We start from the raw sequence: 24,603 nt of genomic DNA, 5'->3' as shown, positions 1-24,603 counted from the left end.
ATTTAGATTAAATCCTAGAACTTTCTGTTCTCTGAGGGAGTAAACAATTGTAAATAAGAATAGCTGCATAAATGTTGAGCCACGTTAGACCTGGAATTTCAGAAAGCGGGATTACAGAACCTCATTTTCGTAACCACTCACCTATGCTGCCTAGAATCAGGGGTGTGAAGGGTGGCTGGTTCCCTGAGTGTGCATCGCCATCATGCACCATGAGTGACCACCATCCTGTGAGACTTTTCAGCCTCAGCCCAAGTGTGTTAAGTTTCTCTGAGCTAGAGTTGTATCTACTTCAGACATCAAGGGTAGAGGTCCCAAGGCCTAGAAGATGCAGATGAGTGGATTCTACCCAGGACACAAGGTTGGGATCGAAGCAGCCCAAAGAACCAGTGAAGCAATGGGATGTAGCACTGTCCCTAACATTTTCATCTACATGGATACACCTCTGTACATGAAGCATTAGACATGCTCCACCTTCCTACTAGGGCTGAACCAAAGCTAGAAGACAGGAGTTGCCACGGCCATCAGCAACAGCTAGCTTAAAGCATTTTGTTTAAATAGAGGTAATTCTTCACTACCAAGCCTAACTAAAGGCTTTTCTCCTCACGAAATATAATGCTTCCATGAATACTTTCTTATTGCCTCTCAATATAGATCCTTTTACATTCAAGAATTAATTTTCAAATATATTTTTGTTTTGTTTTTTACAAATAAAGTTTTATTGAAACACAATCACATTCATTTGTTTATTCTGTAACTATGGCTGTTTTTATGCTATGAAGACAGGGTTAGGCAGTTATGACACAGACAACATGGCCTGCCAAGCCCAGAGTATTTACTCTCAGGTCTTTTATCTAGCATGAGGGCTGACACCTAGCTGAGTAACAAGTGACAACTGTCTTACTGTTCACTTGCATTATTTTCAGAGGGATCCAAAGAGCTACGGTCTGAGAAAATATGTGGACAGAGGCTCAGTGGGGGCAGTGCAAACCTGTAAGCTAGCATTTGGAGGAGGAAGCAGGAAGATTTAAGAGTTTGTAGCTAGCATGGGCTGTATGAAAACTGGTCTAAAAATGTAGGAATAAATGACATGGTGACTTAAGGCTTTTATGACATTCTGGATGTTTAAAGAAGGAAATTAAAATGCAAAACAATAGGCAGTATATCTAGGCAATAATTTCAGTGAACCAGATTGTTACAGAGAAAACTGAGAGCCAGTCCAATACATACAATTATCACTTTGACAGTGAATGTTCCTTGTGTTGGCAACAGTATACCTCCTGCTGACAGAATTATAAGTGGCTGACAGACTGTATCCACCATGTCAGTATACAGGCCTCTTTCTTTGAAAAATGTCCAGAAGAGAGGAAGAGGGAGAGGCTAGGAACTGTGGAGCATTGCCTAGGGTCCTGGTGCCCAGGACTCAGAACTTCAGGGGAATGACAGGCCAGTAGTTCAGCTGCTTTCTCTCACAGTGCTTGTCAAAGCTCAGCTGCACAGCGGCCGCCATGGCCAGGATCAGGATGTAAGTGCTTCTTCTCTCTTAGTGCAGCTCCCAGGGCTTCCAGATGGGGGCTCCACTGACCAATGGTGGTTGAAGTACAGGCCATGGTCTGCATTCTCATAGTCATCCAGGCGCTCCGTGTCCAGCTGCTGCTGTCGCCATCATCACTCTTCTGTGCCTCTCAGTCTATGTGAAATACTGACACAGCTCCTAGGTGATTTCCATATCTGAATCCGACTCCAGCTCTTCCTCTTTATACAGTGCCTCATTTTCTCTTGTGGATGCCTGGGTTCTATCGCTGTTGTGCAGAGGCCGCTTGGAGCTTTTGAGATGGGAGACACTGTAGGGAGACTCCTGCCATGCCATGTGCTGGCCTTGTGAGTTCCAAGGATGCACAGCCTCATAAGCAAGAGAGTGCCAGGGAAGAACTCTGAACTTTCTGTGGGCATGCTGGTGGCTTTGCATCCAAAGCATTGCGTGATGATAATGTTGCCAGAATATTGCATATACTGGGTGAGAATACCAAGATGCAGTAGCCCTCCATGTTGAGGCCATTGCTGTTACCTCTGATTGCAAAAGTCCAAGTGGGAACTCATGGGCACACAGCTTGTAGATCTCGGGCAGTGAGCAACCACGAACCTAGTTATCTCATGGTGGGGAAGAGGAGGGGGCCTTCATTTTTAAATACATTTTTTAAATCATAGTATATAAAAGAGTTAAGAAGCAGTGGTGTAGAGGACTCTTTCAGGACATTGAGGGAATGTGATGGTGATCTATGGTTTATAATCGATTAACTTTAGTGCAAGGATAATCACCCAGAGGAGATTCGCCATCATGGCAGTGCTATGGCAGGGGTGGGGGAGGGTTGCATTTTATTATGTTCTTATACCTCTACCTCCCTTATTTTACCCTAATCCCTTCCAACCCCCAAACACTAGATAGAAGACAAAGGTTAGAGGGGAAAGGGGACAAAGACATCTTTCAGCCAACAAAATAGACTACTTCTTAATGATTAGGGTTATTGTGTTTCTTAGAGCAAAGTCAATCTTTGTCATCAGAACATTCAGAAGTCCAGCAATCCAGCAATCCAGCAAATGCAGCAGCAGCTCGGAGAAGGGGGTGGGGGTGGCTTGCAGCAAGTTGCTGCTGGCCTTCTAGGACTCTCGCATTTATACTCTCTCAAGAGTCCCAAGAATTAAACCATCTGCAGCTGGCAAAAGTCACATCCCACTAGAGGACTAGACAGTGATAGTTAATGGCTGTGGACAAACTGAAGCAGCCTCATATCCCACACCTGGGATTAAAGCAAAAACATAGTCACATGACATAACTGGGTTTTTAAAGAAACCAAAACTCGCACTGCACCATCAAGCCTGAGCATATTTAGATGCTCTCAAGAGATACTGTGACTCTGATGAAAATATTACTCAAAAGACCTAGTTTTCATTATTTGTAACCCTCAACAATCATTTGCCAAGGGAATGGTCTCTGATTCTAGGAGACCTCTTATATCTCAGCATGTGAGGAAAACCAATTAAAACATTTTATAAAATCTTTCTATCATATTAATCAACTATAGGAAGTCACCATGGAGAGCTGATTATTTGGCTTATAATCTACTTTTACATGCCTAGCCAAAGTTATTTTTCTTGTTATTTTAGACTTTCACTTGAAGATACCACTGCTACTTTTTTGGGGACCACAAGACAAACACCACATGTGGCTTTCTTGAAACGGCAACATGCTGAAAAACAGCAGACCTTTGTCTGCTACAGCTTCACAAGATTGCACAGAAGCAAGTCAGGCATCAAAAGGAGCACTGAATATAAAGTATCATCTAAGACAACATTGTAACATCTAGAGGCAGCAAAAGGCTTGAACCAAATCAAGAGTTCCTTTCCCATGGAAAAAAAAATCTTCAGGGGTTATTCCTTTTTTTATTTTTCAGAGAAGAAAATAAAAAGCTAACTCTTTCACTCTCTCTCTCTCTCTCTCTCACACACACACACACACACACACACACACACACAAAACCACCACCACCACCACCACTGTGACCATCAACAATTTGTTCTACCTAATTTTAGATGAGCACAGTGCCTTCTCAGTTCTTTTCACTGTTCCACTGATTCACACGTCCACTGCTGACTACCAGAGCACCATGAGAATTTGAGGATACAAGTACACTGACCATGTTGTGATACTATGACTTACATAGTAGCCCAGCCACCTGAGAAAGCTGAAAGTGAGACTGTCTCCACTCCAACAGGACCCAGAAAAAAAAGAGAGAGAGAGAGAGAGAGAGAGAGAGAGAGAGAGAGAGAGAGAGAAGAAGAAGAAGAAGAAGAAGAAGAAGAAGAAGAAGAAGAAGAAGAAGAAGAAGAAGAAGAAGAAGAAGAAGAAGAAGAAAGAAAGAAAGAAAGAAAGAAAGAAAGAAAGAAAGAAAGAAAGAAAGAAAGAAAGAAAGAAAGAAAGAAAGAAAGAAAGAAAGAAAGAAAGAAAGAAAGAAAGAAAGAAAGAAAGAAAGAAAGGCAAGCTGTGGGAAAGCCTTCAACCTCTTAGCCAGCGGTCTCACTGCAGTCTTCCCAGCAACTCCTCAGTGGCCACACTATCCCTGTTCCTTTCACCAGCTGTAAGCTTGGCCAAAACCTGGATTGAGGTTCTTTCCTATCAACTGTTAAGTCAAACTGACTATACCCTTTCTGGCTCCCTCTTTTCTTAGCTGCTTTTCTGTCTTCCTTTTAAAAGACCATAACTGGATCTCTTCTACAGCTTGATCTTTAAACCAGGCAGGTGCTGGGTTGGCAGGCAAAGAAAGGCTTTTCGACCATCCAGTCCAGCACGCATGCACCGCAGCATCTCTCGCCTTGGAAAACAACAGAAGTCAGAATTTGGCTTACCGCTGACCTGGTCCCTGGAGAACTTTCTTATTCTTTTATCCAGAACTGCTTGTCCAACCTCAGAGTTTACTTTCTTCCACCTCCTCTTCACCCCTCGGCTGAAATTCTGCAGGCTTTGTGCCTTTGACACTCGGGACGCTTTTTTCCTTTACGACTCCACCTTTCAGACTTGAAAACTGAGCAGGGAGTGCCATTCTTTATGCCCAGAATGGATCTTTGTTTCATTTATTTTTATCCTCTATGTCAGAAACACTGCACAGAACAATAACTTTGAGTTTTGTTTATTTTTAAGATTCAAGCTAATTATAGGTTCGTTTATCCCCCTTCCTCTTTTCCTCCCCTTTCTTCAGAGCATCATCAAAAACTGAAAGACAAAATTGGCAACAACCATGTTAAATTCTATATCATTTGATCCTCCAAATTCAGGAACTCTAAAACACTATGGAACTCTGTTCTGATGTTTAGTCAAAATAAAAGTCAATATTTTCTTTCCTCATCCAGAATACCCTTTGATGATCCTTTTGTTACTGCATACAAAACTGCAGCAGTGGAGAAGGATAGGGAGCAAGGGGGGGAGCTTCAGGGGATGGAAAAAAGGGAAGGCAAATGACATGTAAAACCAATAAGAAACAGGTCAGGATGCATGTGATGATCAGTGTGTGGATGCATACAGCCCTGGGAAAGGACAGCTGGAAAGCTTTGACTGATCCAGTCTAACGTACGGTACCCAAAAGTCTCAAGAATTGGGGACAGCTGGTATTTCTGGAAAACGCCATTAGGGATGGGGTATAAAACCTGAAAGTTTGGGTTAGGTAGTCGTTTAGAAAGTAGTTAACTCCTTCTGTCCCTTCATGTCAACATTTATATTAGATCTTTGTTTAATGGAGTTCTTTAAAATTCTGAACTTCAAAATTCCTGGTGCAATTAAAAGTAGGTGATATGGCTTACACCAGTCAGAATGGCTAAGATTAAAAACTCAGGAGACAGCAGGTGTTGGCAAGGATGTGGAGAAACTGCTGGTGGGGTTGCAAATTGGTACAACCACTCTGGAAATCAGTCTGGCAATTCCTCAGAAAACTGGGCATGTCACTTGCGAAAGATCCTGCTATACCACTCCTGGGCATATACCCAGAGGATTCCCCAGTATGTAATAAGGATATATGCTCCACTATGTTCATAGCAGCCCTATTTATAATAGCCAGAAGCTGGAAAGAACCCAGGTATCCCTCAACAGAAGAATGGATGCAAAATATGTGGTATATATACACAATGGAGTACTATTCAGCCATTAGAAACAATGAATTCATGAAATTCTTAGGCAAATGGATGGAGCTGGAGAACATCATACTAAGTGAGGTAACCCAGTCTCAAAAGATCAATCATGGTATGCACTCACTAATAAGTGGATATTAGCCTGGAAAACTGGAATACCCAAAACATAATCCACACATAAAATAAGGTACAAGAAGAATGGAGGAGTGGCCCCTGGTTCTGGAAAGACTCAGTGTAGCAGTATAAGGCAAAACCAGAAGAGGGAAGTGGGAAGGGTTGGGTGGGAGAATAGGAGGAGGGAAGGGGGCTTATGGGACTTTTGGGGAGTGGGGGATCATAAAAGGGGAAATCATTTGAAATGTAAATAAAAAATATATCAAATAAAGAAAAAAGAGTAGGTGATATGGGAACTGAGTTTCAGCAACATTTGAAACTCTGAATAAAGAATTTCCTGATCTTTTATTTCTACTTGGATCCCAGAATATCAGCTGCCAGGCACAGAATTCTACCCTGAAGACAGATACTCCTCCCTGAGTAATCTAACCATATCAGGAACAAAGGCCCAAAGACACTAGCATGAAGGATTCCAGCACCCAGAAGTCCCTGTGCAGCAAAGTCCATCAGTAATGCCTACCCAGGAGCACAGGGTTCATTGGCCTTTCAGAGCCCTACTGTTAACATTCACCAGGCAGATGTCAGTCAGCTACAGGGGATACTGGAGAAGAAGGGGTCTCTTAAGGTTGGTACAATGAATGCCCCCTGGAACCCCAACTCTTGGGTAATAAGTGCAAGAAGAGGATCTGGAATTCAAGATTACCTGAAGCTATGTGAGAGTCTAAGACTTCCTGTCTCAAACACACACACACACACACACACACACACACACACACACACACACGATAAAAATAAAAGAAGGGTCCAGTGCTGACCTGTAAAGTTCAGCTGGCAGAAAGTAAAGAGGCAATGAAACCAGCATGGTGTCATTGAAAAGATGAGAAAAGATATCAAACATATTAAACAGAAACAGATCACTTAAAAAAAAAAAAAGAAATACTCAGATGAGTGAACATCTACTAGAAATTAACAGTCTAGTAATACAAACAGAAAATTAAAACTTGGTAGGAAATTTTGAGAAAAATCAGAAAGTATATCAAAAATATCAAAACATAGAAGATAAAGGGGGAAAAAAACAATATGAAGCATGTCCTTGGAAATCGACCATCCATCCAAATAATAACAGTTTCAGACAGAGAGGAACAGAAGGGGAATCATTGAAGAAAGCTTCCCAGAACCAAAAGAGAAGTTCCCAAATTTAGAAAGCTACAGGCTCACCACGGTGGATGAAGATAAGCCCACCCACCCAAATACATCATCAGGAAAGCTCGGAGCCCTGTGGTCAAAGGGAGGAGCCCAGACTTCTGAGGGACACAAGTGGACAGGGAGCTTACCTAGCATCACAATTCTCCATCACATCACCTCAGTACTAAGACTTCAGAACAATGCCTTGTCAGAGAAGCATCTTAAAAAATGCTCAACTTCATTAGTCATTAGGGAAATGCAAATCAAAACAACCCTAAGATTTCATCTTACACCAGTCAGAATGGCTAAGATTAAAAATTCAGGAGACAGCAGGTGTTGGAGAGGATGTGGAGAAAGAGGAACACTCCTCCACTGCTGGTGGGGTTGCAAATTGGTGCAATCACTCTGGAAATCAGTCTGGCGGTTCCTCAGAAAACTGGGCACCTCACTTCCAGAAGATCCTGCTATACCACTCCTGGGCATATATCCAGAGGATTCCCCACCATGTAATAAGGATACATGCTCTACTATGTTCATAGCAGCTCTATTTATAATTGCCAGATGCTGGAAAGAACCCAGGTATCCCTCAACAGAAGAGTGGATGCAAAAAATGTGGTATATCTACACAATGGAGTACTATTCAGCCATTAGAAACAATGAATTCATGAAATTCTTAGCCAAATGGATGGAGCTAGAGAACATCATACTAAGTGAGGTAACCCTGACTCAAAAGGTGAATCATGGTATGCACTCACTAATAAGTGGATATTAACCTAGAAAACTGGAATACCCAAAACATAATCCACACATCAAATGAGATACAAGAAGAAAGGAGGAGTGGCCCCTGGTTCTGGAAAGACTCAGTGAAACAGTATTTGGCAAAACCAGAATGGGGAAGTGGGAAGGGGTGGGAGGGAGGACAGGGGAAGAGAAGGGGGCTTACGGGACTTTCGGAGAGTGGGGGGGCTAGAAAAGGGGAAATCATTTGAAATGTAAATAAATTATATCGAATAAAAAAAAAAAAAAAAAAAGAACAATGTCTTGGAAAGTCAAAGGGAAAAAGTATTCCCAACTGTTTCTGGTTGACTTCTGTTGCTGTGATAGATAGGACCAAGGGCATCTTAGAGAAGGGACAGGTTTACCTGGCTTACCTTCCATTACTGAGGGAAGCCAAGGCTTGACAGGAACCTTGACAGGAGCCTCGGAGTAGGAACCGGAGCACGTAAAGTAGAGGAACACTGCTTCCTGGCTTACTCCCCATGGTTCGCTCAGCTTGCTTTATTTATTTTTTTTTTTACAACTCAGGGCTACCTGCCCATGGTGGGTTGGCCCTCTCACATTAATCATTAATTTAAAAAAATCTCACAGACATGCACACAGGCCAATCAGATGGAGGCAATTTCCAAATGAAGTGCCTTTTCCCGTGTGACTAGTTTCTGTCAAGTTGACAAAAACAAACAAATTCTATACTAAGATAAACACAGTTGGGTGTGAGCCATGTTCTCATCCACACTTCACATAGTTCCTTTTCAGAATATTTGCTTTTCGTTTACCTCCTCTCAGAAAAAGTCGTGATTAGCGAAAATGACGGATAAGGTCTATTCCAAAAAGAAATACATATTAAAAAGAGTGAGTGAATTTCAGCTCCAAGCAGCAGCAAGAGAGAATCATGTGAGCATAATGTGGAATGAAAACCAACCAAAAATAACATTGCAATTATGAAGGGTGAAAGGCTAGACTCATAGTGTGTCAGCTACTGTTGCGTGAGTCCTAGATATACCGAGAACTTTCCCCAAAGTGGACTGCAGTTTTCACTGAGATGAAAAAGGAAGAGAAGGAGAGAAGGAGAGAGGACAGGAGGGATGGAGAGAGGGAGGGAGGGAGAGAGGGAGGGGGGAAGGAAGGAAGGAAGGAAGGAAGGAAGGAAGGAAGGAAGGAAGGAAGGAAGGAAGGAAGGAAGAAAGGAAGGAAGAAAAGAAGGAAGAAAAAAAGGAAGGAAGGGAAGATGGAAGAGAGGAGAGGAGAGTTAAAAGGGGGAGAAGAGGGGAAGGAAGACCTGGAGGGAGGGGAAGAGAACAGAATCTTAGTTCTGGAAGGAGATGAATACGTTAATTTGCTTTACTGAAATTATTTCATTAACTATATGTATACCAAACATCATCTTAGGTACCTTAAATATATAAAAATATTTTTAAAAAATAAATAGCAAAAAAAAAGAAAACCAAGTATATACGCATGGTTCATTCAAGTTCTAATATGAGAAATTAAGCATGGTTTTTGGAATCAGTCTATAGAAAAACTCTAAAATGAAGCCAAGACTGAATGCTCCCATTCAGAATGACACTTGCCCTCAGCAGAGAGAGGAAAGCAATGAGATGGGGAACCTGCACCCACAGGGAAGGAGACAGTGGTGCTCCTCACAGCTGCTGGGACAAGTGCTCCTGCTGAACAGGTAGTCCTCTGTAAGTTTATAATGCAGTTTGCCCAAAGACAACACTGAGTGGACAATGAATTTTCAGAAGGTGAGCTATCTCAAGTTGTCTTCCACTTGTATAAGCACACAATTGCCACGAAGCCTCCTGTGTGCTCTGTCCTGAAGCAATAAAGCACTCCGTGAGTGCAGCTCAACAGCCAAAGAAATTGAAAAGGAACCCCATGTTCTGTTTCTAGAGCCTCAGTATCCCAACCCAAAGTCCAGCATAGCCTTAAATGCCCCCTGTGTCCAGGCCCCGCCCTGAGCTGTGCTTCCACCTGGGCCAGCCCTCAGACCTCTCTCCCACCTGGCTAAAGTGAAGAGAACTCCGCCCCAACACCGCCATCACAGAGAACATCTTCCATCTTAAGTTAATATGGTAATTGTATAAAAGATAAAACAGCATCCAAGATGTTGAGAAACATGAGTGGCCATATTCGAAATACACTAGTGAAAGAGGCCTGCCTACCACCATGAGGCATGCATGGGTGGGTGGAAGACATCCAGAGGCCTGCCTGTCTTGTGGTCTGTCCACACACTACAGTGCGCAAGTACGTGGCGGGTGGATGGGAGAGATAGAGAAGCACTGTGAAGAGAGGCAGAACTGGAGACTTGAGGGTACACAGTGAAGCCCTGGCCCAGGCTGCCACCGAGGACCACGTCGGGGTCCATGGCCGTGCAGAAGCAGGAGGAATGTGTCAATGTCTGTTGTCCAGGTTACCACCAAAGGCCATGCGGACATCCTTAGTCTAGGCTCCCACCCAGGACCATGTGGTTGTTCAAGTGCTGCACAGAGTTGGCCCCACCTCTCATTGGCTTCAGCACTTGGAAGAGTGGGCCCTGCACCTCACCTGGGCAGCACAGTAGAGCTGGCCCTGGTGGTGTGGGTGTCGGAGAGCTGACTGGCCCCAGATTCAGGTTTTGAGTGGGCCCACCACAGCATCTACCCCATCTATGAACTACTGGAGAGCATGAAGGATCCCATCCTACGGATCCAAAGCTGTAGGATCTCTATGACACAGGACGGATATCCAAGAGAAGTCCAGGTGAAAATACAGTATTGATAGTGTAGCAGAAGCCACAGGCCTTGAATCAGACGAATGACTTACTGCAATGAACATTAGCAAGTAAAGACGTTTGAACAAAAGGGTATATTGTGTGACACACTATGACAATCTGCAGCTTCTACAACAAGATGTTGTTGTTGTTGTTGATGATGATGATGATGATGATGATGATGATGATGATGCTTTCTTTGGAATGTTTTCTTTCTTGCAAAAAACGAGAGCAGATAGATATGAAGGGACAGGGAGGTTAGTGGCATTGAAGTATAGTATATGAAATTCACAAATAATCAATAAAAAGTTTAAAAACTACACCAGTCAATATTCCCATGTTATTGTCAGTCAATTAATTTAGGAACATTAGAAATAAAAGGTAATTCCTAGCTAAAGGTATGCAATAATTCATTTGGGGGAAATTCGTAGTAAGAAGGAAATAGCTAGATTAACTAATCTGTTTTGAGTATTTCAGATCTTCGACCTAAATCCCAGTACAAAATAGGATCTTTTAATACCAAGTTACAGTTTTAAAACCTTCCTTATTCCTAACAAGTACACTGCCATTTCTTCAGCTCACACATTAGTATTCTTGTGTGCTCTGTAGTTTTTAAAAATGAGCCCCTGATTACAATTCACTATCCAGATTTTTACAGCTAGAACTTGAAGAAAATAGAGTTTCTGCCAAAACAGCTTCCTGCCCAGGTGCCAAACCAATTAACTCTCAAGCAATCAGGCAGTAAAAAACGGTAATGGAGATTTTTTTTCTTCAGTGCTGTATGTAAGGAAACAGCTTGGAAAAATAAAGATGAAAATTTGTTTTCGTAACCAGGAGTGTTTAAAATCCTGAGAGACTGTTCAAATGCCCAGCTGGGGTGCACGGAACCCTGCAAACTCCCCAGTGCTCTGCAGTTAAAAGTCTACCCAGTCAGCACCAATTTTTTCCCTAAAATGTTAAAAAAAAAAAAAGGAAAAAAAAAAAGAAAGAAATGTCTATTATAATGAGTAATTTGTCTGTCCATATATAGTTAACTGAATCGTCACCCTTGTAAGAGGAATTATTTAAATGTAACATTGGCTACTGAAATATTTCATCCAACTAGAATATGAAAATAAGAATTATAGCCATAACTTCAAGAATAAATAAGGGGCTAGAGAGACAGCTCAGTGGTTAAGAGCACTGACGGCTCTTACAGAGAAGGGTTTGCTTCCCAGCACACACAGTGGCTCACGGCGATCTGTAACTCCAGTTCTTATAAATCCAGTGCCCTCTTCTGAGCTCCACAGGCACCAGGGACACATGTATGTGATACACATACATGCAGGCAAAATGCTCATATACATGAAATAAAAATAAATGACTCTTTTAGAAGTCTTTTTAAAAATAAATAAGAAACTTGTGAACTCCTAGCTATGTTCCAAATTAGACAAGGTAACATAGTAATGCCTTCCCTAACCTTATGCATGTAATATTTTGATCAATTTTTCATAATTTCATACGTTTATGCAATGTCTTTTGAACATATTCATTCCCTCTCCCTTCCTCCTCCCCTCGCCCCAGATCTAACCCTCATCTCCGCATCCCCTCCCCTCTTAGGGTTTCTCTTTTTTGTTTTTATTAACCCACGGAGTCTAATTTGTGTCACCTATGTATACTCATAGAGATGGGGCCATCCACTGGAGTGTGGTCAACCTAAACCTGATGCTATTTTTAAAATGTCATGAGGTATTACTTTAAATTTTTTTACAAACCATGACTTCATGTTTACAGAAAGGGGAAAGATTGTGAAATAGGATGGGCATAGGAAACATTTGGATCCTGAAGCAAAAGTTCCAGGCTTCTGTGAAATAGAGCATCCAGATTTGCCCAAAATGACCCCACTCACAGCATGGGTTCCATGGGTTCCAACCAGACATTGGTTGGCCACTCCCATAATTTCTGTGCCACTTGAAGAAATGTTCAATATCTTTAACCATCAGGGAAATGCAAGTCAAAATGACTCTAAGATTCCACCTTCACCTGTTAGAATGCCTAAGGTCAAAAACACAAGTGACAGTCCTGGTACTGACATGGAGCAAGGAAACACTCCTCTATTGCTGGAGGGAGCACTTTGGAAATCAATATGATGGTTGCAAGCATCCGCATCTGTGTCGGTCGGGCTCTGGCAGAGCCTCTCAGAGGATAGTTATACCAGGCTCCTGTCAGCATTGCATCAGCAATAGTGTCTGGGTTTGGTGTCTGCAGATGGGATGGATCCCTAGGTGGAACAGTCTCTGAATGGCCTTTCCTTTCATCTGTGCTAGTTAAACTCTGAAGCAAAAGATAAATTGGAAGATACTGACCACTCAAAAGTATGCAAAGGACAAATTTGGCAATACCTTGGATTGTAATGTTTATTGCTCCTGTAAACAGCTTGGACGAGACTAGTGAGCTTTCTATTTCACCTTATATCATGCTGATAGGCACGAAAGACAGCCCTCACCCCAAGATTCTGAAAGGACAATTTAATCCTTTGACTCTAACAAATTAAAACCTTTAATGTGGATGATCACGTGAGAGGTCAGTCTGACTCAGTGGTCCCTCAGTATCTGTGCTCTTGCCTGTGATGTGGGAGTGAAGAAGGGAACACAATCAGTCATTGGAAAGCACTCTAGGGCCTGCTGGATTGTGGGGCTTACACTCCAGCAAAGTGAATGTCCTAGCAACCCTTAGCTCCCTGCACAGCAATCCACCTACCAGTTACCCATGAGGGACAAGCCCTTCTTGCCACCCTAAAGTCCCTGAGACAGTAAGAGGAAGAAAGAGCAGGATCATTGAAAGGGGTGGGGAATGATGTAGTACAGTTGTCATGTATGAATTCACATGTACACGCACATGTGCATTCGCAGACATGCAGACACACACACACAGGAAAATTTAAGAAGCAAAAGAAAAGTAACTACTCCCTGCACTTCCTTGAAGTTTTCCTTGAATTACTACTGTCACCCGGAGTGAATAGGAGAATAGATTTGGAAAGCTTTAAGTGGGAACATTAACAACTCCATATTTCTCCTTCTGCCTCTGCCTGGGGCCCCGGCTCTAATTCCCAGTCACCTCCTTTCCTGGGTTGTCTGGCCCATCAGAGCTATCACTTCCACAAACCAGAATGAAGGGAGGCTAGAGCTAAGCCCCTCCCCCAAGGCCAGGTCCTGGCAGTGCCCCCATTCACAGTGGTATCCAGTCTGCTCAGAGCTCAGCTCCACAGGAAAAGGCCTGACCTAGCAAAGAACCAATATCTTCATTCTTTTACCTGGATGTAATATCTAGCATATTAGGATGTAATTTCAAGGGTTAACTTGAAAGACCTGGCTTGCCAGCCCAGTGCCCCGTTCCTCACTCACTGGTGTATGTGCACCCCTAGACCTTCCCAGCGAGAAGAGGATCTTTTGGTAAAGGGTATGTCCAGAGCGGTAGTCTCTTAACAGGACCTCAAACAAACTCAAAAACACAAGTACTTACTGACTCAAGGCATTTAAAGAAACCTGTTGAATAATCATTTCCTAGTCAACCTAAAGCCAATGTCACAGACACCATTGCAATAAAAATCTTTATAAAATAAATTAATATGAAAAAATAGCTATGACAAACATGCTAGTTTCTATATCGTTTGGCCAGAGATACCATTAAATTGGGAGTGGAGAGATGGCTCAGCAGACTAGAGCATTTGCTGTACAAACGTGAGGATCGCAGTTCAAATCCCCAGCACACATGGAGGAGCTAAATGTGGCCAAATGCACACCTATAATTCAACTGCAATGAAGAACACAGGCGGTTGGATCCAGCGCTTACTGGTATCCAGTAAGCTCAGTGAGTGACCCTGTCTTAAGGAAGGCCTCCTCTGGCTGTCACATGAACTCTGCTCCTCTCTCTCTCTCTCTCCTCAAACAAACTCAAAAACACAAGTACTCTTCCCCCCCCACCCCCCCACCCCCGTGTCTGTCTGTCTCTGTCTCTCCTTTGTCTCTGTATGTGTGTGTCTCTCTGTCTGTCTCTGTCTCTCTGTCTCTCTGTCTTTCTCTGACTCTGTCTCTGTCTCTCTCTCGCTCGCTCTCTCGCTCTCTCTCTCTCTCTCACTCACACACACACACACACACACACACACACACACTGCTCCTTACCTGCAGTCACTACCACAAGCCATTCAAAACTTTTACCAATGTTACACAGTTAGAAGCTTCCGGTTGATGTTTCTCCATCACCCTCTGCAGCTGGAAATTGATTCATGCCAAAAAGCATTACAAAACTTGGACTTCACAACTCCACCAATTGCTTCTTAATGCTTCCTAACTGCCTACCCTCCTGGTCGGAACGTGGGGATTCAGCGTGTTTAAACCTAGCCTGCCTGACTTGGTACTTTCTTGAAACACAGATTTACAGCTGTCATTTCTGAGGCCCCATGCAGCCAAGCTAGTTTCTACATAGACTCTTTTCTCTCAGAGCTGTAAGCCAGCATGTGTTGAAAGAATATACAACTGCTCAACTTTAGTCTTTCCTACTCTCAAACGTGACAGGTCCTAGAGACACAACAGTGAGTAAAGAGACTTGGAGCCTAAACTCCAGTCCCTGCATTGACAGGGAGAGGTGAGACTTGGAAGCACTAAAACTGAATGAGTTTTGGACAGTATGGACAAACCTGGAGGGCATTAACTAAGTGACATAAGCCAGGCACAGAAAGCCAAGGACCACATGATCTCACTTTTATGAGCAACCTAAAAAGTTGAGCTCTGAGAAGCAGAGAGTAGGCGCTGGTTCCCAGAGTCTGGGGGTGGGTAGAGGCTGCGGAATGGGGAGATAGTCGTCAAAGGCTACAAATTCCAATTAGAGAGGAAGAAAAAGTCTCAGAGATCTATAAAACAGTGTAGTCACCACTGGTGGTAAATAGCATGTATTTCAAAACTGCCAAAGATTTAAATGTTCTCACTACAGAGGTGATGGTGTGTAATTAGCTTGACAATTCCTCTAGATTTTACCTTGTTTTGTTGTATTTGTTGTATAGACAAAGACCACATCACAATCCAGGAACATGTTTAATAATTCTTACCAATTAAGTAAATTTAATAATCCTTGCCCCATTAAAAATGAGGAGAAACACATAGCTTGGAATGGAAAATTGTAAGCTTGGCTTCATGTATGTTCAGTGTGAAAAAGAATAGGGAGGGGAACACATCCAAGTGGAACTATCCCTACAAGTGTCTCCCTCTCTCTATCCCTCTCTCCCTCTCCCTGTCCTTCCCTCTCCCTCTCCACTTCTCCCTCTCCCTCTCTCTGTGCATGTACATGAATTTTTTTTTTGCTCTGAAGCTTCTTTTTCATTTTTATTTTTTTATTTATTTTCTATATTCTTAGTTTACATTCCAAATGCTTTCCCCTTTCCTGGTTCCCCCAACCCCATCGGTCTCATAAGCCCTCTTCCCTCCACCCATTTCCCAATTATCCCTCCCATTTCTCTGTCCTGGTGCTCCCCTACAATGCTGGATCAAGTCTTTTCAGAACCAGGGCCCTCTCCTTCCTTCTTCTTGGGAATCATTTGATATGCTAATTGTGTCTTGAGAATTCAGAGCTTCTGGGCTAATTAATATCCACTTATCAGTGATTGCATGTACATGAATATATTTTTTTTTGTTTTTTTTTGTCTTTTTTTTTATTTGATATAATTTATTTACATTTCAAATGATTTCCCCTTTTCTAGCCCCCCCCACTCCCCGAAAGTCCCGTAAGCCCCCTTCTCTTCCCCTGTCCTCCCTCCCACCCCTTCCCAGTTCCCCGTTCTGGTTTTGCCAAATACTGTTTCACTGAGTCTTTCCAGAACCAGGGACCACTCCTGCTTTCTTCTTGTATCTCATTTGATGTGTGGATTATGTTTTGGGTATTCCAGTTTTCTAGGTTAATAACCACTTATTAGTGAGTGCATACCATGATTCACCTTTTGAGTCTGGGTTACCTCACTTAGTATGATGTTCTCTAGCTCCATCCATTTGCCTAAGAATTTCATGAATTCATTGTTTCTAATGGCTGAATAGTACTCCATTGTGTAGATATACCACATTTTTTGTATCCACTCTTCTGTTGAGGGATACCTGGGTTCTTTCCAGCATCTGGCAATTATAAATAGGGCTCCTATGAACATAGTAGAGCATGTATCCTTATTACATGGTGGGGAATCCTCTGGGTATATGCCCAGGAGTGGTATAGCAGGATCTTCTGGAAGTGAGGTGCCCAGTTTTCGGAGGAACCGCCAGACTGCTTTCCAGAGTGGTTGTACCAATTTGCAACCCCACCAGCAGTGGAGGAGTGTTCCTCTTTCTCCGCACCCTCTCCAACACCTGCTGTCTCCTGAATTTTTAATCTTAGCCATTCTGACTGGTGTAAGATGAAATCTTAGGGTTGTTTTGATTTGCATTTCCCTAATGACTAATGAAGTGGAGCATTTTTTAAGATGCTTCTCCGCCATCCGAAGTTCTTCAGGTGAGAATTCTTTGTTTAACTCTGTACCCCATTTTTTAATAGGGTTGTTCGGTTTTCTGGAGTCTAACTTCTTGAGTTCTTTATATATATTGGATATTAGCCCTCTATCTGATGTAGGATTGGTGAAGATCTTTTCCCAATTTGTTGGTTGCCGATCTGTCCTCTTGATGGTGTCCTTTGCCTTACAGAAACTCTGTAACCTTATGAGGTCCCATTTGTCAATTCTTGCTCTTAGAGCATACGCTATTGGTGTTCTGTTCAGAAACTTTCTCCCTGTACCAATGTCCTCAAGGGTCTTCCCCAGTTTCTTTTCTATTAGCTTCAGAGTGTCTGGCTTTATGTGGAGGTCCTTGATCCATTTGGATTTGAGCTTAGTACAAGGAGACAAGGATGGATCAATTCGCATTCTTCTGCATGCTGACCTCCAGTTGAACCAGCACCATTTGTTGAAAAGGCTATCTTTTTTCCATTGGATGTTTTCAGCCTCTTTGTCGAGGATCAAGTGGCCATAGGTGTGTGGGTTCATTTCTGGATCTTCAATCCTGTTCCATTGATCCTCCTGCCTGTCACTGTACCAATACCATGCAGTTTTTAACACTATTGCTCTGTAGTATTGCTTGAGGTCAGGGATACTGATTCCCCCAGATTTTCTTTTGTTGCTGAGAATAGTTTTAGCTATCCTGGGTTTTTTGTTGTTCCAGATGAATTTGATAATTGCTCTTTCTAACTCTGTGAAGAATTGAGTTGGGATTTTGATGGGTATTGCATTGAATCTGTATAGTGCTTTAGGCAAAATGGCCATTTTAACTATATTGATTCTACCGATCCATGAGCATGGGAGGTTTTCCCATTTTTTGAGGTCTTCTTCCATTTCCTTCTTCAGAGTCTTGAAGTTCTTGCCATACAGATCTTTCGCAGTACATGAATATATTAATCTGACCATTATTACCGGCTTAATCACTTTGAATGATCACCATTAAAATTCTTCCAAGGACTCCCAGCCAGGCTCTGTGCCGAGATCTTCACATGGACATAGGCATTTGCCAATAGGTGGCCATGAATCCATTAAACATATTTCTGTGTGATTGCAGTTATAACATAACACTATAATGTTATATTAACTGAGGTGTGAGGGTGATACAAAGTACACATAAGCTTCTCTGTTGATATCCACAACAGAGCGTTGGAGAATAAAACTATTATAGGTAGGACATCTGAACAGCCCCAGTGCTAGGGAATGGCAGACCCAAAATCAAGAGCAGACAGAAGCTTTATTGATAATAAAGCTTAGATTTTAAAATTTAGGAGACTAACATTTAAAATTTAGGAGACTAACTTTTAAAAGTCGATGTGTCAGTGGCTATACAAGTAGAAAAATAACACAGAAGAACAGCCTCGCAAACCTGAAAAACACAAGGACATTTTCTCCCTTATACTTGGTTTTACTTGGTGAAGATAACAAGGTTAGACCTGATGTTTGCACTTTTGAAACAACGTTGACTTGGGCAGTGAAATTCTGACTCTGTGAACTGGTGAATTGGTCTGTCTGTATATGTAAACTGGAACTCTTTCAGATGCGACTTTCAGATGTGGCTGCAGGTGGACAAAGCAGGAACTGACAAAGTCATTCCCATGTCCACCCACACGGCCAACACCTCACACCTGCCCTCCTCACTGTCCACCCCCACTGCCAACACCTCACACCTGCCCTCCTCACTGTGCACCTGCACTGCCAACACCTCACACCTGCCCTCCTCACTGTGCACCCACACTGCCAACACCTCACACCTGCCCTCCTCACTGTCCACCCACACTGCCAACACCTCACACCTGCCCTCCTCACTGTCCACCCCCACTACCAACACCTCACACCTGCCCTCCTCACTGTCCACCCCCACTGCCAACACCTCACACCTGCCCTCCTCACTGTGCACCCACACTGCCAACACCTCACACCTGCCCTCCTCACTGTGCACCCACACTGCCAACACCTAACACCTGCCCTCCTCACTGTGCACCTGCACTGCCAACACCTCACACCTGCCCTCCTCACTGTGCACCCACACTGCCAACACCTCACACCTGCCCTCCTCACTGTCCACCCACACTGCCAACACCTCACACCTGTCCTCCTCACTGTCCACCCGCACTGCCAGCACCTCACACCTGCCCTCCTCACTGTCCACCTGCACTGCCAACACCTCACACCTGCCCTCCTCACTGTCCACCTGCACGGCCAACACCTCACACCTGCCCTCCTCACTGTCCACCCACACTGCCAACACCTCACACCTGCCCTCCTCACTGTCCACCCGCACTGCCAACACCTCACACCTGCCCTCCTCACTGCATTTTCCCTTTATATCAATGTTTCTTGTCCTTCTGCTGTGACCCTTTAATACAGTTCCTCATGGGGTAGTGACCTCCAACCATAAAATTATTTTTGTTGTATTTCCTAACTATAATTTTGCTAGTTATGAATCATAATACAAATAGTTCTGAAGATAAAAGTTTGTCAAAGAGGTTGCGACACACACAGCTTGAGAACCACTGTTTTATGTGAAGGTTTCTTCTTAGTAGAAGTTGGTGGACATGAGAATCTTGTTTCAGCCACTGTTCAATCTTTAAATAACAAAAATGAAATTATGATCCAGACATGGTAATACATGCCTGTTATCCCAGCATGAGAAACAGAGGCAGGATGCTCCTTTTAAGGTCAAGAACAGCATAGTCAACATATCAAGGTCTAGGCTACCCAGTGCTATATAGAAATGCCCCCACCTTATAAAAAGAAAATGATAACTAAATACAACTTTGTCTAGGTGAAGAACAAATGAAGACTGGTGTGCTTGTCTTCCTGACTTCTCACTAACCCTGCTGACCAGTCTCTTGGACAGCAGCTTCTAGGGAAGTAGCTTCCCGCAGACCCTCCCATGAGTACCCTCCACATTCTTCTTGGGATTGTTTTGGCCAGTTGCTTCCACGCCCAGTTGCTTCCACGCCCTCTCTGACCTCCCTTACCTGCTTGCAGGCTTTCTCCTTTCAGCTTCTTCAGAACTAGAGTTGTGCCAATTCCAATAATAGACTTCCTCCTCCTACCATGCTCACAGGAACACTACTCTCCTGAGACTGACACAGAAATTGAACATCTTGTCTCTTTGCACTGATCTGCAACAAATCCAAGTGCCCCCAGAAACAAAGACATGCCTTACACTAACTAGAACAAAGTTCATGGTTCACAAAAACAAAGAGAAAAGCCCATTGATCATCATTAATTGAAAGGCAATGGTCATTCAAAAGAGCTTTCATCCAGGCTCAGTGGTGGTTTGAATGAGACTGGCCCTCATAGATTCATATATCTGAATGCTTAGTTACAAGGGAGTGGAACTGTTTGGGAAGAATTGGGGAGTATGGCCTTGATAAAGGAGGTGCAGCCTTGTTGGAAGAGATATGTTACTTTGAGTGGGCTTTGAGGATCTAAAAGCTCATGCCCCTCCCCTTGCTCACTGCTGCCTAAAAATCAGGATAAAGCTTTCAGTTACCACTCCAGTACCACACCTGACTGCTTCCTGCCATGATAATCATGGACTAGTTCCCTAAAATTAACAAACAAGCAATTAAATAATTAACAATCTATTCCGATTTCTGTCTACACCAAGAGCTGATCAGGGCCACAATTAAATGCTTCTTAATATAAGTTGCCTTGGTCATGATGCCTTGTCATAGCAATAGAACAGTAACTAATATACACAGTAATAGGCTTTCAACAAGACTAATCCCTAACTAACTAACTAAAATGCCATGAGGCTTTAAAGAGAATACAACTGAACTCAAGAGATGACTCAGTAAGTAAAGGTTCCTGCTACTAAGCCTGGAGACTTGAGTGAGTCTGAACACCAAAACTCACATGATGTAAGAAGAACTTACTTCCAAAAGTTGTCCTTTAACATGAACATATATCATGGTACATGTTTGTATGCACACACACACACACACACACACACACACACACACACACACACACATTAATGGTAAATGTGTATATGCTCAAGCACACACAACATGGTACATGTGTACAAATAAACACATACACACACATTCACCATAGTACATGTACACATACACACACATACACATACAGTAAGTAGAAATTTAAGAAATTTAAATATCAAAAGAAAGATGCAAGTGGTAAACTGAGAAAGACTAAATGCTATGGAACATCTAAAATGAGCTCAGGGTCTTCAAACTTATGAGTTAACAGAGATCACCACCAGAAAATAGTGAAATATGTCACCATGGTTTCCTCTGTTTATTAGACCATGACTAAAGCAAAAGTTGAATGTAATAATTCATTAGCCAGGCTTGGGAACATCCTCTACCACATGAACCATACCCAAGTGGCTCAGGGAGGTAGCTAACCACCCAGGAATGCAGAGAGGCCAGACAGCACAGGTAGGACCACCCCTGCTGCTCAGAGGAAACAGCTGGAAACCCTGAGGACACAAGAGCCTCGGAGAAGCCTGGGACAGAAGTCTTCCGATTTCTGCCCACACTGAGAGCTGATCGGGGCCACAGAACTACATACCCAAATACAACCAGAAGAGAACTGGTCTTGCAGGAGTACCTACATACCTGTGTACACAGGGAGAATGGGTCTCCCAGGAGCACAGATACAGAGGCTTGCAGGAAGATAAGCCACAGTCAGAGACAACAATACCAGCTAAGACCAGAGATAACCAGATGGCAAAAGGCATATACAAGAACATTGCCAACAGAAACCAAGGCAACACGGCACCATCTAGACCAAGTTCTCCCACAACAGCAAGTCCTGGATATCCCAACACACCAGAAAAGCAAGATCTGGATTTAAAATCACATCTCATGATGCTGATAGAGGACTTCAAGAAGGACTTAAATAACTCCCTTAAAGAAATACAAGAGAACATGAGTCAACAAGTAGAAGCCCTTAAAAAGGAAACACAAAAATCCCTTAAATAATTATAGGAAAACACAAACAAGCAAGTGAAGGAACTGAACAAAACCATCCAGGATCTAAAAATGGAAGTAGAAACATGAAGAAATCACAAAGGGAGACAACTCTGGAGATAGAAAACCTTGGAATGAAATCAGGTGTCATAGATGCAAACATCAACAACAGAATACAAGAGATAGAAGAAAGAATCTGAGGTGCTGAAGATACTACAGAACCCGTTGACTTAACTGTCAAAGAAAACAGAAAATGTAAAATGCTTATAATATAAAACATCCAAGAAATCCAAGACACAATAAGAAGACCAAACCTAAGGATTATAGGTATAGAAGAGAGTGAAGATTTACAACTTAAAGGGCCAGTAAATATCTTCATCAAAATTATAGAAGAAAACTTCCCTAACCTAAAAAGAGAGATGCTCATGAATGTACAAGAAGCCTACAGAACTCCAAACAGACTGGACCGGAACAGAAATTCCTCCTGGCACATAATAATCAAAACACCAAATGTACTAAACAAAAAAAGAATATTAAAATCAGTAAGGGAAAAAGGCCAAGTAACATTTAAAGGAAAACCTATCAGAATTACACCAGACTTCTCACCAGAGACCATGAAAACAAGAAGATCGTGGGCAGATCTCATACAGACCCTAAGAAAACACAAATGCCAGCCCAGACTACTATATCCAGCAAAACTCTCAATCACCATAGATGGAGAAACCAATATATTCCATGATAAAACCAAATTTACACAATATCTTTCTACAAATCCAGCCCTGCAAAGGATAATAGATGGAAAACTCCAATATAAGGGGGGCAACTACACCTTAAAATAAAACAAAATAGTAATCTTCTTTCAACAAACCCAAAAGATAACCACACAAACATAAAAATAACATCAAAAATAACAGGAAGCAACAATCACTATGTCTTAATATCTCTTTGTCAAGAGCCATTCTCAAAACCTATTCCTTTCAGTCATCTTACATGCTCAAGCCTACTTTTAGAAGGGAAAATACTAGCTCTCGGGTTTGCCAAATAGCAAGGTGGTCAGCACATACAGAGCTCACCTGAGTTGGTTAGAACAAACAGAGCTCACCTGTAGTTAGGTTACCATAGCAACCTCTTTCCACTTCATCTCCTCTTGATCATTTTAGTTAGCCAACTTTCTGTAGTAATAGCCAGCTTTTACATGAGATTCTGAGAGGCAATTCTGAGAAACTGTTCCTGAGAGACAATGCTTGCCCCCTGAGATAGTTCCCTGAAGACAATGTCTTGCCCTCTTTTACCCCTTCCCTATAACTTGCTTGTTTTCCTTTATATTGTAGTGTGTAAAAAAATAAAATTTGACAGCTTGATCAGAATCCTGTCTTGCTGTCCATCTCTTGTGTCTCTTGTCCCCCATTCTCCCCTAGGTGGTCCAGGGAACACCATTGACAGTCCTATGTGTTGGGACATCTCTTAACATCAATGGACTCAATTCCCCCAATAAAAAGACATAGACTAACAGACTGGATACATAAAGCATTTTGCTGCATACAGGAAACACACCTCAGTGTCAAACACAAACACTACCTCAGAGTAAAAGGCTGGAAAACAATTTTACAAGTAAATGGTCCTAGGAAACAAGCTGGAGTAGCCATTCTAATATGGTATAAAATTGACTTTCAACCAAAAGTCATCAAAAAAAAAAAAGACATTGAAGGACACTTCATAGTTATCAAAGGAAAAATCTACCAAGAAGAACTCTCAATTCTGAACATCTATGCTCCAAATGCAAGGGCAATCACATTTGTAAAAGAAACTTTAAGCTCAAAGCACACATTGCACCTCACATAATAATTGTTGGTGATTTCAACACCACAGTCTAATCAATGGACAGATCAGGGCAACACAAACTAAACAGAGACACAGTGAAACTAACAGAACTTACAGACCAAATGGATTTAACAGATATCTATAGAACATTTCATCCTAAATCAAAAGAATATACCTTCTTCTCAGCACCTCATGGTATCTTCTCAAAAACTGACCATATAACTGGTCATAAAACAGACCTCAGCAGATGTAAGAAGATTGAAATAATCCCATGCCTCCTATCAGATCACTATGGAGTAAGGGTGGTCTTCAATAGCAACAAAAACAACAGAAAGCCCACAAACACATAGAAACTGGACAATGCTCTACTCAATGATACTGGGTCAATGAAGAAATATAGAAAGAAATCAAAGACTTTTTAGAATTTAATGAAAATGAAGGCACAACATATCCAAACTTATGGGACACAATGTAAACAGTGCTAAGAGGAACACTCATACCTCTGAGTGCCTCCAAAAAGAAACTGGAGACAGCATACACTAGAAGCTTAACAGCACACCTGAAAGAAAGCTCTAGAACAGAAAGAAGCAAATACATCCAAGAGGAGTAGAAGGCAGGAACTCATCAAACTCAGGACTGAAATCAACCAAGTAGAAACAAAAAAGAACTATACAAAGAATCAACAAAGCCAGAAGCTGGTTCTTTGAGAAAATCAACAAGATAAATAAACCTTTAACAAGACTAACCAGAGGGCACAGAGACAGTATCCAAATTAACAAAATCAGAAA

General features: G+C 42.3%; 1 pseudogene; it reads right to left on the bottom strand.

Annotated features, from left to right (window-relative positions):
• Window positions 1-1,420: 1,420 nt before the first annotated feature.
• On the bottom strand, window positions 1,421-2,056 carry LOC127690226 (gem-associated protein 8-like; annotated as a pseudogene).
• Window positions 2,057-24,603: the final 22,547 nt, after the last annotated feature.

Source organism: Apodemus sylvaticus, chromosome 7 (assembly GCF_947179515.1).
Source record: "Apodemus sylvaticus chromosome 7, mApoSyl1.1, whole genome shotgun sequence".
NCBI lineage: Eukaryota > Metazoa > Chordata > Mammalia > Rodentia > Muridae > Apodemus > Apodemus sylvaticus.
Note: the sequence above shows the minus strand (reverse complement) of the source record. Positions and strands in the feature narration are given on the sequence as shown.